The sequence below is a fragment of the Thamnophis sirtalis genome, unplaced genomic scaffold (assembly GCF_051295495.1).
Source record: "Thamnophis sirtalis isolate CommonGarterSnake01/CBP01778 unplaced genomic scaffold, rThaSir2_p1.2 scaffold_3, whole genome shotgun sequence".
Taxonomy (NCBI): domain Eukaryota; kingdom Metazoa; phylum Chordata; class Lepidosauria; order Squamata; family Natricidae; genus Thamnophis; species Thamnophis sirtalis.
The window spans coordinates 70137192-70154316 of record NW_028261383.1 but is presented as its reverse complement, the minus strand read 5'-3'; the positions used below and the strand labels follow the sequence as shown (position 1 = coordinate 70154316).

The following is a 17125-nucleotide window of genomic DNA, read 5'->3' as shown; positions in this document are numbered from 1 at the left end:
AGGAGCAACTGCTTTGCTATAGACCTGTATTATCCATTGAAGTTAATTGGATTCTTTGCACTGTACCCTATCAATGTAGAATTCAGGGTAAATAACCACACCAGATTATTGTATTATTATTGGTTTTATTACTACCACTACCAAGAAGAACGTCCCAATAGTTAACATGAGAAACTTCACACCACCAAAAATATAAGCCTGAATAGCACTTATCAGAGGTGCCACATTACTCCCATTGTGATTACTCATTATTGTTTGGACCCAAATAAGCTGCTCATTACTCATGCCTGAAATGTTATCATGTGACCACGGCAGGAAGTCATAATTTTGAGGACAAGTTATACATAGTTTTTTTAAAGTCTGTTGTAACTTTGAATGGTTAAGGACTATCTCTTCTTAGATATTTTCATGTCCTGCCATCAGGGCCAGATTTTCCTATAGGCTAACTAGGCTTCAGCCTAGGGCCTCAAGATCAAGAGGGGCCTACATTCAAATTATTAGCAAAATTAAAATTACACTATTCTAAAAACAGCGAACACTAAAACACTGAACTGAAAATAAGGAGAAATTCTATGCATATGACTAATAAACAAACATAAAAATGTATTGGTTAAGATCGTTCCAGCGCCGCAGCAGTTGGGGAACCCGCCCACGTTCCCAGCACTGGCGGTCGGGCAAGAGGCGCGGCCACTCCCAGTAGGCGCCCCGTCGACGCGAAGCCCTAGAATAGCCTAGGGCCTCTTTTCATCTAAATCCGGCCCTGCCTGCCATGGAGATGACTAACATCCATAGCTAACTTTTTTTTAGGTACTAAAGCAGAGATGGGTTGCTCCTGGTTCGGCCTGGGCAAACTGGTAGTAGCGGTGGTGGGAGGCTCCACCCACCCACCCAGAAGCTTCTGTGCATGAGCAGTGTCACGAGCACACACGAGCACACATGAACGAACCAGTAGTAAAAAGAATGGAAACCCACCACTGTACTAAGGTCTATGCTTTAGAATGATATATCATTGGAATTGAGACTATGTATATTCTTCTATAATATACTACTCACTAAACAAAAACATATAATTGTTTCTTTTTGGGAGGTTCCTTCTATTGATACACTATATGCATGATTACTTTTTTGTAAAAAAAATCATATTTCTCCATAGATTTCACTTCAAGCATATTTCTATAGATGCCATACACATTTTTATTGAATTTATTATTTCCCCTTCTGTTATATATATAGGGCACTACTATTTCTATTCATGTATTTTCTTCTACCGATTGAAATTCTCCAGGTTCTTCATTTTTTCCTGTCAGGTTTCAGTTTCACTACAATCCATAAAAATACACCTGCCATTTACTTACTTACTTTTCCACTTAGGTATTTGTGTGTTGTGTGTGTGTTTATTCATAGCTGAAATAAATATATATGTGGAAATTTATTTTCTCCTTTTCAGAGTCTATTCCTTTTTCAATACTCAATTATTTATTTAGAACAGGCAGATACTAGGATTATATGAAGCTTCAAAGGGATGGTTTGCTTTCATAAAGCTTCAAACAAATCACTCCATCACCCCCTCCTCATTGCAATATTTTTCACAAAACAATGGGTAGTTTACCTTGATGAATGAAATGAACATGTTGCTTTACTTTTCTCTATCTCAGAGCTCTGCTGAGATTTTGTCTGAGCATGGTTCCAAACACTTCCATGTTTCAGCAAATGCAAGTTTCAAATGCTATGAGCCATCTTGCAATGTGTGCCAAGCTGTCCAAACTAGGGCAGAGGTGGGCTGCTCCTGGTTCGGCTCGGGTGAACTGGTAATAGTGGCGGCAGGAGGCTCCGCCTATGGTCCCTTTGTTGTGCAGCGGAGGCCTTCCAGCTTACATAGTTCATGTTTATTGTGGGCAATCCCTAAGCCAGCCATCCTGCAAGTGCTGGAGGAGAAGGCTGAGAAGACCTTTCTTCCACAAGGTAGATTCAAATGCTTTGATAATGTAAAACACACTAAAATTGCAGTGTCAAAACAAATCTGTGATACTCTCTCCAAATCTAGCAAGTTTCACATATTTATTTCTTGCCATTGTTGGTAAAACTCAATTTAGTAAGTATTACAACCAGTACAACCAGTACTTTTCTTTAATAACAAAGTAACGGAAATTATGCTGAAGAACACACTCATACAGAAAAAATTAAATAAACTAACATTTATTCAAATGTCATGTTCTATAGATCATAGCACTACTTTTTAAATAGACCAAGTAGTTAATTTTAAAAGTATAAAAGATGGTTCTACTGTAGTATTATTTAAAACAGTTTTATAGACATCTTGCTGTTTAACTGAAATATGTCACTATTCAGACATAATGCAGACATAAGATTCTCTTTGAATCTCACTGATTAAACCTCAAGAAGACCTCATCTGTGCAAATGTCTATAAATCTGATCACAGAAAACTAGCATTCTATAGTTCAGTGTGGATTGGCTATGATCCAACTTGCTGTGGCATCACATTTTATCATTCCAATTAAAGAAAGAGGGTGGTTAGGACACTGGGTTGGAGGTTAGCAAGCCTGCATTCAAGACCCGAATGCTGCTGCATGGTAGGGTGAGTTTACTCCAGCTCCTTGATGGGGACATGAAAGCAGCCTCCACAAGAATGCCCCGGGCAACAATGATTTCACTGGCTAATCCTTTCATATCAGAAACAACTTAAATGGTGCCTCTGACACGAACGGGGGAAGGAGGAACTGCAATTAAAGAAGAGCAGGCATTTTGCTCCATTATTTAAAATGAGGTGTCATTTCATTGAGAGTTTTGATCAAAACTCCAATTAAAGCAAAGCATTTTGTAATATTATGGCCTTCCCTAGGATACGAACAACTCTTTTGGCATATAAAAGTGAACCAAATCAAATACGGTAGGTCTCATATACTTCAACCACTAAGTAAGGTGAAGCACTGTTATTGGGATCTCTATTTTTATTTTATTTTTTTACAGTTCTCAGGTGGAATGCTTTTCAATTTTATCTCTCTGGAAGTTTTCTAATCCAGATTTCTGAGAGCAGTATTCAAGATACTCGACTGTCTCTAACATCATTCCATGACTGGAGGATGGCCTGATAAAAGTGGAGGCCAGGGTCTAGTTGGTGGGTAGTGAGGGAAGAATGAGGGAATGACTCAGATGCTTGCTGGCAAGGTAGGATTGGCACTGGGGGTGTGTGTGACAATGGTTGATGGGGAGCTTTCTTCCTCCATGGAGGGAGGTGATCCCTGAGGACACACTGGAATGAGGGAGGAAATTTGACAAAATTAATTTCAAATGCTTCTCACAAGGAAGGTCATTTGGGAAATCTACAGGAAGTCAAATATCCACTTCTTTTCTATCCATCTCTGGCCATCCTGTTTCTCTATTTAGGTAAGGAGATATCTCTAAAATGATAACCCAATGGGCAAATTAGACTGAAAACATTCTGTTTTGTAGAAATGCATATTTTAAAGGAAAAATAGAATTGATATATAAGTATGTTTTTGGTCTAAGAAGTTGCTGAAAGGTGCTAAATAACCATGCATGTTCTGAACCACTGTGACTTCCTTTGAATTTGAATTCCTTTGTAGTTAGGAATTCCAGATTGTTGGGGGTAATATGCTGATTCAGTAAACAGCTTGTTATTGCTATATCTTATCTGAACAGTAGATGGCAACAGAGAGATTCAGAATCTAGTACTGAAACCTTTCCTGCTATCTAATGGATCATCTAGATTTTTTCAGCCCAGGTAAAATAGCCTTCAAGTACTGTATTTTTTTGAGTATAAGACGCACCCTTTTCCCTCAAAAAAAGAGTGCTTGTTTTTGCCCCCCCAGCCCCCAGAAGCACTCTACAAGCCTCCCAAAGTCTCTGCATGCCCCCCTTTTTTTGTAAAAAACGAGGCGTGCGGAGGTCTGCAGAGTGCAAAAATGTTTTTTTTTTAATTTACCTTTTCAAAATCATGGTGCATCTTATATTCCAGTGTGTCTTACAGTCCGGAAAATACGGTAACATCAATCTTAAATGATATACATTATAATAGCTTCCTTCTCCACCACCTGTGCACACGTGCGGAAGCGCCAAAGAGTTTAAAGACAGTTAAGGAGCACGGGCAGGCAGGTGGGCCCTCCGGAGCACCATACCAGAACAGTACCTGGTGCTTCGGGCAGGCACCGGTACGCCCATACCGGAGCGTACTGCCTGCAACCCACCACTGTTAAGTTGCCACCAAATGAATTAACTAAATAACTAATTTTTATAGTTATAAGATAAACCAATACAGTATAATATTTTTGTAAACAATATTATTTATATGCAATCTGTTATTTTAGGTTTAATTGCTCTTAGTTTTGTTAGCACATTTGTGCTACTTTCTTAGGTTTAGGTCTCTAAATGGAAAATGGCATGTGTGTAAAACCATTCTCTACAAATCAAATAGCACACTATACAGGGAAAAGAACTGCATTTCTTCTAAGAGTAAAAACAATGTAAAATTTCTTCTTTGTGGATCAAAATATTATTATACTATAACAAGTTTCCAGCAGGAAAGTCGTGCCAACAAGATTCATTAAGATAAAAATTCCTGAGTCAAATATCTATTGCTGTCAGGGTGTTCTCTGCAAGAGTGTCCTGTAATTTATTTAAAGAGTGTCATCACTGTAATGTTATTTTTAAATGTGTAGGGTTTCTCCTCTCCTCCTTAATTGATTTATTTGGTAGATTTATATAGGCACTCAGCTCACATACGTGACTTACAGTAAGTGGTGTATGAAGTTAAAAGCATAAAAACAATATAACAAAATATCAAAAAAACATAACAAAATCTATTAAAACATTTAAAAACAATAACCATTTTAAAAAGTCATGCAATATATGAGACATACAAACATGACTGGTTTTCCTGGCCAGGTGACAAATCCAATGGACCAGCAAGTTAAGAACCACTCTGACTTCAGGGGTAATAAAAGAGTGAATGCTGTGACAGAAAAGTTTATCCTCAAGCCAATCAGATGACATTCCTTTGTAGACTGGACCCACAGCACGTCCTTATTGCTGGATGTGTGGTGGGATGGGGAGATGCAATTGGGGAGAGGCAGTACTTCAAATAATCCAGCTCAATTATATTTATGGCTTCACAGGTCATTATCAGCATCTTGAAATGAGTCTGGAAACAATGAAGCATATGGAACAGAGGTGTAATGTATGGTGATCTAGGTGCTTGAATAAAATTGCCTATTGCCACATTTTGTACCAGCTGAAGCTTTCATATACTCTTCAATGGAAGCCTCATGACAACTGCATTACAGTAATCCATGTGGGAGGTGACCAGGGCCTGGTCACCTGTACCCGTGAAAATCTACTATACACACACACACACGCACGCGCGCACACACACACACACACACACACACACAAACATTCATTCCAACCTTCATCGTTATTATATTATACTCATATACAGTATATTCATCATAAGTATAGATAATTTTAGTAACTTAACTAATTTACTCAATGAAACATATACAATAAATATGGGTATTACAGCATTTAATAATATATTTGTTATACTGTGATGCTAGAAAAAAGCTTAACAAAAGGAGAAAAATAATTTTTATTTTATGTAACTAAAAAGATCACTTGTTTTCTTCTACACCTATCTTTCTTTAATTTCTTTACATTTTTTAAAAATATATGAGATAGCTTATATCCCAAAGATGAAAGTCCTGGTGGGATGCTTTAATGTGGTGCAACAAATCACTTCAGAATAGCCATGATATTCACATTTAAAACATAGGATACATAAAGGGTATTTTGCTGAGCCCCCAAGCTGCTTAGGAATGAGCAGGGTACGGCTTGGCTAGCAGATCACAAGAAAATTGCAGGATAATAGACCAGACTGGAAAATGATGTAAAAACTACATCTATGCTTTAAAATACATATGTGCAACATCAAAATGTAATGTCTGTGAGTTACACAATCAGTAACTTATTCACAATAGCTCAAGGTTATACTGAATAGCAATGTAATTATGTTTTTCGGAAACACTCATGCCTGAATTTTGGCAGATCTTGAAATAGAAGGGAATTTTGCAACTTTAAACGTGAATATCATCAGTTTTCTCATAGAAATGCTTATAGACATGATACAGAAAGGTGAAGGAAAAGAGGAAATTGTCAGTACTACTTGTAAACTCTCTAAAACCTATGATAAAACAAATAAGATAAATTAAAGTCAGAAGAAATGCCAAATGAGACAAGTAAGGACTTTTCTCAACATATGCTTAACTAATGCTTGCATTTTATATGCCAGAGCTACAAGTAATTTAATAATTTCAAACAATATGCAACTAGAAATTAGGAAATAAATACTGTAGCATTAATTTTTCATGTGCCCTGAGATATTTTTATGTATTTTGCCCTATACAAAGCTGTTTTTCCTTTCTTAAAACTAGCTATAATGTGTATTTGTCATAGCAAGATATTCACATGGCAATTTCCCCTTTATTTCTCTTTATTCCCTTTATTCTACCTGTATAAATGTTACTATTTTAGCACATAAGTATTGATTCGCAAGAATCGTTCTCTTAAAATATTGAGACTCTAGGATTAGGAAAGAAAAGCTACAAATTAAAATGCTTTTTCCAAAATGCAACTGGATTTTCTTTCTTTCAAGAAAATCCATTTGCCTTTTGGAAAAAGCACTTTTGGAACAACTAGGACCTAGATGATTGGGAATCTCCATAGACACCACAAATTAAAAGCTAAAGTCCTATTAAAGAGATCAACTATAAGAAAAGTTCACGTTCATTTTAGCATAAGGCTGAGTTTGTCTTGTCTTGGAAATTAGGCAGGGTCAGGTTTTGTTATCTGGGAAAACTAGGTGAGATTTGGAAGTCAAAAGACTGGTAAGAAGGTAATTAGCAAATAGCTTTCTTGCCGTTGCCCAAAACACCCCTATATGGTTGTCTCTATGTGCTCGCCTGGAATGGAATGTGACCTGGAGAAATCTTTATTCATTTTACTGAGCATTTGTCTCTGGTATACAGGGATAAATATAAAGCCTAAAATAACACTGATAAAAAAAATGGTTGTCTTTATTTTCAATTAGTATTGCTTCTAAAATTAATTTGGGAGATTACTTTTAATTAGCTTCCAGAGTTTAGCACTTTGGGAATTATTCAAGCTTCTTGGAAAATAGTACTTTCATAAAAAATGAAATGAAATGAAATACAGATGGGAAAAAAAACTTGTTGAGACTTGTTCAGCTTATCCTTTAACATAAAAATAGCTAATAAAATGAATAAGGGTACTAGAGAAAAGATTCTGTCCTTGAGTAGTTTAATATAGCTTGCATGATGAAAACTCTGTAATCAGATACTGCATAATGAATATTTAAAATCAAACTGCCGAGAGGCAGATCACAACATTGCTTCAGCAGGATTAAATTTCAATTTCACCCAATTCCTAAGCATCTTTTCATGTCGATGGAGGTTTCTTTTAAAGATGCTTCTTACTGATGGCACTATAGTACATGTCAGAAATCTAAATGCATTGTATTGTTTTACAATAGTACTTTTTTGAATGCCTAGTGCATTGGAGTAGTACAAATATCTGAATTAACACTAAGCGCTTTTTGTATAAACTGGGTTTTTACTAAATATAATTAGTATTATATTAAATAATTCAGCTGTAATGACCTTAAATCATTGATGTTAAACATATTATGGGAATACAAGTATAACTGTATTTCCCATTAAAATATGGAAAGACTAAAGCTTGCACGATGTGCCCTTTCTCTCCAGACTTACTCACACTGATTGGAAGAAAGCTATAGGAAGTAATTGTGTCTAACAGGGAGATAAACTGGGAACAGTTTTGCACCACACATACATCTAATTGATTCTAAATACAAAATATGCTCTCATCTCTTTTTAGTAAATGTTATAAATAGAATAATAAGGTTGGCTTTCATTCAATTTAGCTGATTTTCCATAATGTTATATAACACTAGGCTTTGTGCTATGAATGCTTATTTATTAATATGGTACTTTAAAAAAAACTTTAAGGGAATACTTACAATTTAGCTTCACATATACATGAAAATCTATCCAAATGGTATTCAGCAAGACTGAATTTATCATAGTGAGAGTTTTAAGACTCATAAATATTTGATCACTGTAACAAATTGGCTTAACACTGGGAAAAATACATAATGATGGGGACTCATCTGGTAGATAGCTTATATGCAGATAGAGACCATCTGGGATTTGAACTTTTTACCTGACCCATGGCTGGACTGTGTTTGTTGTCCAAATTGTTTTATTAGCAAGATCTGAGCTTCAAAGAAAGAGAAACCCATACTATAAATGAAAAAAAACACCCTTAAGCTATCTTTGAGATTGTGTCATGTGTTTTGCTCATTTTCATTTTCAAGAGCTACACACAAATCAAAGTGTTATAAAAATAATTATACAAGGTGTTCCAAACGCTGACAAAATCTATATCTATATATCTACATCTACATCTATATTTACATCCTATCTATCTATCATCTATCTATCTATCTATCTATCTATCTATCTATCTATCTATCTATCTATCTATCTATCTATCTATCTATCTATCATCTATCTATCTATCTATCTATCTATCATCTATCTATCTATCTATCTATCTATCTATCTATCTATCTATCTATCTATCTATCTATCTATCTATCTATAATTCACTAGCAAAATAAGCATTATTTGTGCAAACCTTTGAATATTCTAATACAGTGATGGCTAACCTTTTTCCCATCGCATGCCAAAAGCGGGGGGAGCGCAAGGGGGGGTCACAGGCAGGTGTGCCCACACCCATAATTCTATGACCACCCGCATACATGCGTGCATGACCCCAGCCACCACCACCCCGTTTTTTTGCAATGGACCCGTTTTTCACCCTCCCCAGGGTCCAGAGGCTTTTTAGGAGCCTGGGAAGGGCAAAAATGGACTCTCCCACCCCCCAGAGGCCCTCCGGAGCCTACCCTGAAGCATCCAGAAGGTGAAAAATAGCCGTACAGGCAACCCAAAAGTTTGGGAGTGGACTTCCAGGTTGCCCAGAGGGTCATTTTTCACCCTCCAGAGCTCTGGAGGGTGGAAAATGGCCTAAACTGAAGGCTGAAGTCAGGTGGCCAGCCTGCACATGCGTGCTGGAACGGACAGGGCAACACGTCGCGTGCCCTAACAAATGGCTCCATGTGCTACCTACGGCATGCGTGCCATAGGTTTGCCATCACGGTTCTAATATCTTGAGGAAAATTATTTCTAATTATTAGGCAATAGCACAACTTGGCTTAACAACATTCTTAATGCTGTTTGAAATAGTAAGATGTGCCCTTTAAAAAAGATTGCGATGATAAACTGCTTTATGTTTTAAACTTATTTGTGTTAAAATAGTCATACATATATACTGTACATATGGCCCCAGAAATGGTAAAATTAATATTTAAAGTCTAAATTATAGAATACTGATATGTTGCCATATTAATTTATATTAACTTTATAACTATCAGAGTAATATTCATAACAATGGGTGTTTAGATAGTGAAAAACTAATTTAGGTATGAAAATTACTTTGTATGTTAAAGTATATGTACTAAAATACTATAAATAATTCAAGACTTCAGCATGAAACTAATGTTTCTTAACAAAAGAGAGCCTGGAGATCTTTGGATAACATACAAAAGAAATTATTTATACATTTATTCAACTATTTTTTTGTTTTAAACAGATAAATGTATTCTATAATATATATATTTAGGATGTAAGTGTGAATTTTGGGTTTGGGAATATAATTTGCTTCTCATACACTGCCTCCTAATTCATTTCCATATCAAAGTATATAGAGAGTACTTGAAAGCATTCATACTTTTTAATTAATTATAGAAACATGCTCTTTAAAAATGTAGAGCATTTTTAAGATGATCAAATTGTTGTTAATGGGATAAAAGCATCACAGAGTGACCCCATATGACAGAATAAAATAAATCATTTAAAGGTGCAACCGCATGTCAGAATTTTTTAAAGGATTAGATGATATTGTAATTAATTCAAAACTATTTTCATTCAATAATCCACGATGCCTACATTTTCAGAACATATAATGAAATACGAAATGAAGCATATTAAAACATTCCTATTAAGAATGCCAAGAGGGAAATACATTCTAAATTTCCAAAGTTTGTAAAAATGCAAGAAAATAAAAAGTATTTAAGGGAATAAAGATTATTATGCAATAAATTGACAGATTTCCCTATAGGCTGTTCAATAGGAAAACTGAACTTCATGTATTTAATTTCTGTAAAAGATTTATCTAGTAAAAATTTCAGTTTTCTTTGGAAGTAAGGCCAAAACACAGATTAGTATCACAATTCCAAATATGAACAATAACATATTAGAAACAATTATCTATTAAAAAAGATCATTATTTATCATTAAAACATATCAAATATATATTTTTTAGATTAAAAAAAGATTCTTGTCATGTTACTATATAAAAATATAGTAAACAAGGTACTTCCATACTTACCAACTATTTAAAAGCCAGTTTTCTTAAGAATGCCACTTCATCAAGATGCCTAACATATTACATGTGCATACATTCTCCTATTCTTGTTTGAATCACAGCAACTTTAATAACATTAATTGTCACCAACATCAATAATACAGTATGTGCAGTTTAGTTTCCTGAAATAATTGCTGAAAATTATAACAGTCTTGTGTCAGCATAAATACTTGTATTCTGGAAGTGCAAAAGAGGACGACCAGCAGTAAAGTGAGCAAAAGTTTCATACCATAGAGTTATTGTGAAAATAACTCTTGTCTCAATACTGGTTTACCAGTCTCTTGATACTTTTGCTTCTACATTAAGAAACATTTTGTGAAACCATGGTGTAAATAAATAATAAAACTGCTTTGGTAACTTGTCCAACTAGATTAGGTTTCTAACATCTAGGGTTACACAGTATAATGCCAATTTCAGCTGCCTGAAAGTACAGATCTTCAGAGAACTGAAGGCTGTTGGAATCCATTAAAAAGTCTGAGAAACCACAGAGAATCCAGGAATAAAGTTGAGTTAAACATAAATATGTTGACACATCATGCTGAGTTCAATGAGATTTGAGCATGGTCAAAAATAAACAATTCAAATATTATTGATGGCAATAAGACAATTAAAATATGCTTCATCAGTCTATCAATGCTGGAACAAAAGGTTTTTTGCTGCCTAAGACAAAAATCAACATGGCAGTCTTCACCATTGTGCACTAAAGCAATTTGGTTGGTAACCAGGGGAGGGTTCCTGCCAGTTCTAACCTCTTCTATATAAGAGGTTCCACAAATCTACAGTGCCATTTAGAACCGGTTCCAGCTCCCTCCATATCATCAAGCTGAAGAGCGAGAGGAGGAATTCTGGGAGTTGAAGTCCACAAGTCTTAAAGCTGTCAAGTTTGAACACCCCTGAGGTTTTTTTTCTAAAGGGTTAGGGGTGCAAGGGTCTTGTAACTTGACAGCTTTAAGACTTGTGTGCTTCAATGCCAGAGTTCCTGAGCCAATATGACTGGAGGAGGAATTCTGGGACTTGAAGTCCACAAGTCTTAAAGCTGCAAAGTTTGAACACCCCTGGGTTTTTTTTCCCTAAAGGGTTGGTGCAAGGGTCTTGTAATTTGACAGCTTTAAGACTTGCATGCTTCAAATGCCAGAGTTTCTGAGCCAACATTTTGGTTGCAAAGCAAGAACGTTGTTAAGTGAGTTTCACCACATTTTACAAGTTGGCCACACCCACTCAGTCACATGGCCAGCAAGCCACTCCCACAAAACAGGCCACACCTACAGAAGAGGTTCTATTTTTTTTAAAACCCACCACTGTTGGTAACATTCATTACGGCTGACTGTTACTACCATATATGGTAACAGCAGATTAATTTAGGGGCACACAGTGCGCTATGTGTCACAAGTCAATTTCTTGCAGGAATTTGAATATCCTGGCATCTGGTTCTAAGACCACCCTACAATAGGACATTAAAACATTGGACATTGTTTTAGTTTATCTCTGAGATGGGAAAGCCTTTGTGAGTTGTGACCTCACTTAAAAAAAAATAACTGTAAGGTTTGCAGGGCAACTATAGAACTGTAAATAAGCTGGTTGCTGGATAATATCTTATTTTCTTGTTTTTGTTTACACAAAAACACAAAGGAACCTGGGAAAGTTATTTTAGCTCCAAATGCCATTGGGCTGTTTTGTGCTCCAGCTCCTTCTGACACAAGTGCTAACACTGCTTTCATTGACCTAGTTATGCAGATCATATTAACACAGACTCAATGTTTTTGGTTTTGTACTTGATTATAAAAACAGAGGTATTCTAAAGATATATTTGACACATGCTAAACAGAAATGCAGAACTCAGTATGGGAATCATTCCACTTTATGTTAAAACTCAACATAGTGGTTTTGGCCAGTTTCTTTAATAAAAGTTCTCAGAGCCGTTCCTCTTTCTCTTCCTCTCCCAATACCTCCAATAGGAATATACAAATTATGTATTCTGATTTATTTTTAATAATAAATAATTGGCAGAAACGTCTGCAGGAAAACAATGAAGCTCAGAGAGCACCAAGAACCCCACAGCTCAACCCTGACTAACAAATATTCTCTTCTATCAGTAAAATTTGAAGCCAGTACTATGTAGAAAGATGCTAATATATTGTTTGCAACAGAAACGAAACACAATAATTGAAAGACTGCTCATTGAAACAAGATGGAAAAAGTCTGTACATGATGAAAGCACCATGACATCTCACAATGAAAGAACAATGTTTTACTTTTTCCAGATGTGTAAAGCTTTGAAAGCAAACCATCAAATCTTTTCTTTCATTCCTTGAAAATTGAACTTTAAGATGCAAGCATAAAGCTATGCATTACTCTCTTGTAAACCCTGCAATTTATTCTCTGTGGGTAGTGAATATGTTGACTAAGAACGTTCCAGTCTACTTTTCCAACCACTAAACCAAATTTGGGAACAAACTACTTCAGGCCTTACTATTAAAAACATTGGTAATGCAATATCTAATTGATTTTACCCCTTTCCTGGCAGTGTTTACTATTGTTTTTGTACTGGCATGCTAGCACCACAAGGACATACAATAGAAATTCTGTGAAGAATTTTATTTTTTAAATTTGAAGCATTTCATGTAGTCCTAGGTATCATTTATACCCAACAGTTATTGTTTTTTTGCATAACAGTAACCTTAAAAGTCAAAACTCTAAGGACCAACTAGTTCTTTTGACATTTTAAAGAGCCCAGGCAGACACACAGAGACATTATCATTAGTTACTCTCTAGTGTAAGAAAATAATTTAAGACAATAATTTGATTATTTTACTGCAATAAATGAAAGGGATTTTTCAAGACATTCTCCTTATCAGTAGAATGAAAAATGAAATATCAGTTGGCAAGCATCTGAGAGGTCAACAGAATGACGGACTGAAATTTATTAAATACATGGATGAATTACTTTGAACAGAATCTGGTGCTTCCTGAGAAGCATGAAGAGGTCCAATATAGTTGAAAGAATCAATAGGATGGAGTCAGTTAAATGAAGGAAAGAAAGCCTGCAAGGAAAGGAGACTTGGAATAGTATGGCTAGGCAAACGAGTCTATCATCATTTCAGTCTAATTTAAATAATATAAAATAATTCTGTTCTACTATGGACACTACATTTCAGATGAAAACAATGGATTCTCTTACATACAAGACATGAAGGGATTTCATTTGTACAATTATATACTTTTTCCTGTAACTGATAATGCTTCTACTTAACGAAAGTTTGAGTCCTTCTAGACAGAAAAAGTATTGATGAAAATGAAAGTGGCTACAGCAATGGACAGTTAATTATCAAGTTGTATCCTTTCCTGAAATATGATTATCTGGAAATTATGACCTCCTGGCATGATTTAAATATTCAACATGTTTAAAACTCTTGACCTGAACTCAGACAGAAAGGGATGTCTATCTCTAGTACTAAACTGACTATACTAGTTAATTTCTGAGCTAGTTTGTTTTGATTAGATCCAAAAACAAAATTTCAAAGTTTTTTGATGGGGAGGGAGGGAGGGAAGGAAAAGGGGAACCAATGTGGGAAGAGCTTACCCCAAGGCTGGGTGTTGTGGGTGAGTAGTTCAGGGCTCCAGTAGGCTGAGATTTATGAAAGTGGCAAGAAGAAAGGGTTAGATCTCATTTGCAGCTTATTGGTAGCCTATCTGCGGTTTTATCTTATATTTTTATTTAGAAAAGTACAGACAATTAACAAAGCTGCTTTAAGGGTCTATAATTCTTATCACATGGGGGAATCCTGAATACATTTCTCTAAGCCAGTGTTTTTCAACCACTGTGCCGCGGCACACTAGTGTGCCGTGACATAGTGTAAGGTGTGCCGTGGGAAAATTACTTTATATATAGTCAATATAGGCACAGAGTTAATTTTTTTAAACATTTTCTAATGGTGGTGTGCCTCGTGATTTTTTTCATGAAAAAAGTGTGCCTTTGCACAAAAAAGGTTGAAAAACACTGCTCTAAGCAAAAGCTAACTTCAGTGCTGTTTCACAGTAGGCACATGACTTCACACTAACACTTTATTCCAAACATTTAAAGATTTGTATCAAGATTATTAGTTTGGAATGCAATAATAGGGGCAAAGCTGAAACATGACCATACTTGAAAACACGGCAAATCTAAATTTAGTCCCGACGTTTATATTTCTTTTCTGTAGCAAAGATAGAAATAGTTATTTGTCAGCTATATAAACAAATACCAATCCTCTTTAAATCTGCAGTGCTTTTACTTACTTGTATGTGACTCACTACTTCCGCCTTGCTGCTTATTTTTTGTGCATATATTTAAGAGTATATTTTTTTCATATCCTGAAGGTCAGAGTTAATATTCTTAATAAGATAATGGAAACTATTTTATTATTCCATAGTCACTCCAGTAGTGCTTCTAATGGTGACCCAAACTATTCTTTACATTTATGGAAAGTCCAAGCAATCAATCCTACTTTATATATTAAGTAATCCTTTGCCCTTTGGACCCCTTGGGATCAGCAGATACAACAGATTTCTCCCCCCCTCTAGAATTGAAAGTGAAATTTTAAAGCCCCTTACGTGTTTAAACAAATGTGAAATAAATGTCACGCAAATAACCAGACTATACAGTGTGAAATACAGAGTTTACTTAGACCGTGTATTTCCTTGAGAGTATCGGCTACAAAAATCCCATGCAAAACACACGCCATGGCTGAAAAGAAATCATAGCATGAAATAAATAAGGAAGAAACTCCCTAAGCCAGTACAACTACTTGCTTAATGGTGTCCTTCCTCATGTCAGCTTCTTTCAAAGTTACAGAGCTTAGAAAAACATACAGTATAACAAACAGGTGAGAAGAATAAGGAAAGGATCAGTACAGTGCTATACTGAAATGGATATCTTTTTTAAAAAGACATATAGAACATCAAGTAAGACTCTGACAATACTGCTCAAAGGAATAGATTAAGTTACTCCTATGGTTTTACTTATATCCTACAAAGTTCACTTGCAGTGCCTGTAAACAAAAGCAATGGTGGAATATATGTCACATATACTACAAGTGCTATCCATACAAAAGAGTTAAACTTTTAGGGCTAAAACACAGTTTGACCCCCAGCACAACTGAAGGAAAATAATAATACTTTTCTTCAGTCAGCATTTGCTGTAGTGCACAGAAAGCCAACCAAATGGAACATAGCCCTAGACAAACGGACTGAGCCCACAGGACAGGCTGTAATTTTCAAACAGTACCTGATTGTCCTGACTGAAATGCAGTATTTCCACATTAGATTCCACATTGCACTGCCATCTCCCGTCATGACCACCTCAGAAGTGCTGGAAAAAGCACACTTGTTCTGAAGAACCTAATAAAGTAGCACATTTAGCAGTTGCAGAGCAAAAGTTAGCCAAATTTCAGGAGACAGTCAAGCTCTGATTCATGAGCTCACAATGATTCCCTAATGTCTGCTGGCTTAAACTCTGCAACTCACGGAGGGAATCCAGTTTTCTCATCTGAGATCTCAAATTACTGCCTTCTTTAGTATTTACATTATTCACTAAGTAGAAAATCCAGCTCTGTTTGGAAAGTAACAAATCCTTGGTACAGATGACTAAGGAACTAACTTATTGGTTATTTATTTCTCTGGCTCCAGAACATTATCTGCTAGAACCACAGTTGTTTTATGAATAGGAAACACAATTAATTCATGCAAAGGCAATAGTGTAAATACCCCAACACCTTTGTCTAAAGTAATGAAATTCTGTGCCAGAAAAAGTATGAGTAATATTCCAATGCTGGATATGAACACATATTGCAGGAATGACTATCTACACTCCCAATGTATAACATAACAGTCAGAAGTGGCAGTCTGTTATTGAAAAGCTACTCAAAAGGAAAAGCTTAAATGAAAAGAAAGAGACAAACTAGTGATAAACCTGTATTTACTAATCAAGGACAGAAGCAATTTGAACTAAGGAGAAATTTTCTGACAATTAGAACAATTAATCAGTGGAATAACTTGATCCAGAAGTTGTGAATGCTCCAACACTAGAAGTCTTTAAGAAGATGTTGGATAGCCATCTGTCTGAAATGGTGTAGGGTTTCCTGCCTAAGTAGGGGGTTGGACTAGAAGACCTCCAAGGTCCCTTCCAACTGTGTTATTCTGATAATTCAATCTTTAGATTTATTTTATCAATCTAAAATAATGAAATAAATGTTGCACTTTAAGCATTATTGCATACGTGTTATGTATGGATAGCGTATGTTAGTGATGGATAACCTTTTCTAAAGGTGTGCCAAAACTATGTGTGCGCGCACTATTGCTCGTGTATGTGTGCCCCCCACCTGCGCTTGCAAGAGTGATCCCCCTCATCATGCATGCACAAGCAACCCCCACGTGGGGTGGAATTTCCGTACTCCCCAGGTTCCCCTGGCCCCCCCCATTTTCACCCTCCCAAGGCTTCAGAAAAGCCTCCGGATGCTAGAGAGACTGA

At 35.9% G+C, this 17125-nt stretch overlaps 1 protein-coding gene across 12 annotated transcripts in view; it reads right to left on the bottom strand.

The window, feature by feature from the left end:
* Positions 1-17125, bottom strand: part of IQSEC1 (IQ motif and Sec7 domain ArfGEF 1) — a 307267-nt gene that overhangs the window by 114550 nt on the left and 175592 nt on the right. Inside the window, exon 1 of one of the 12 annotated variants that reach the window (XM_014057969.2) lies at positions 15884-15904. The exons of the other annotated variants lie outside the window; for them this stretch is intronic. The gene's annotated coding sequence lies outside the window, so the exon portion shown is untranslated. Of the gene's footprint in view, positions 1-15883; positions 15905-17125 lie in introns of those variants that run through there. 12 annotated transcript variants of the gene reach the window in all.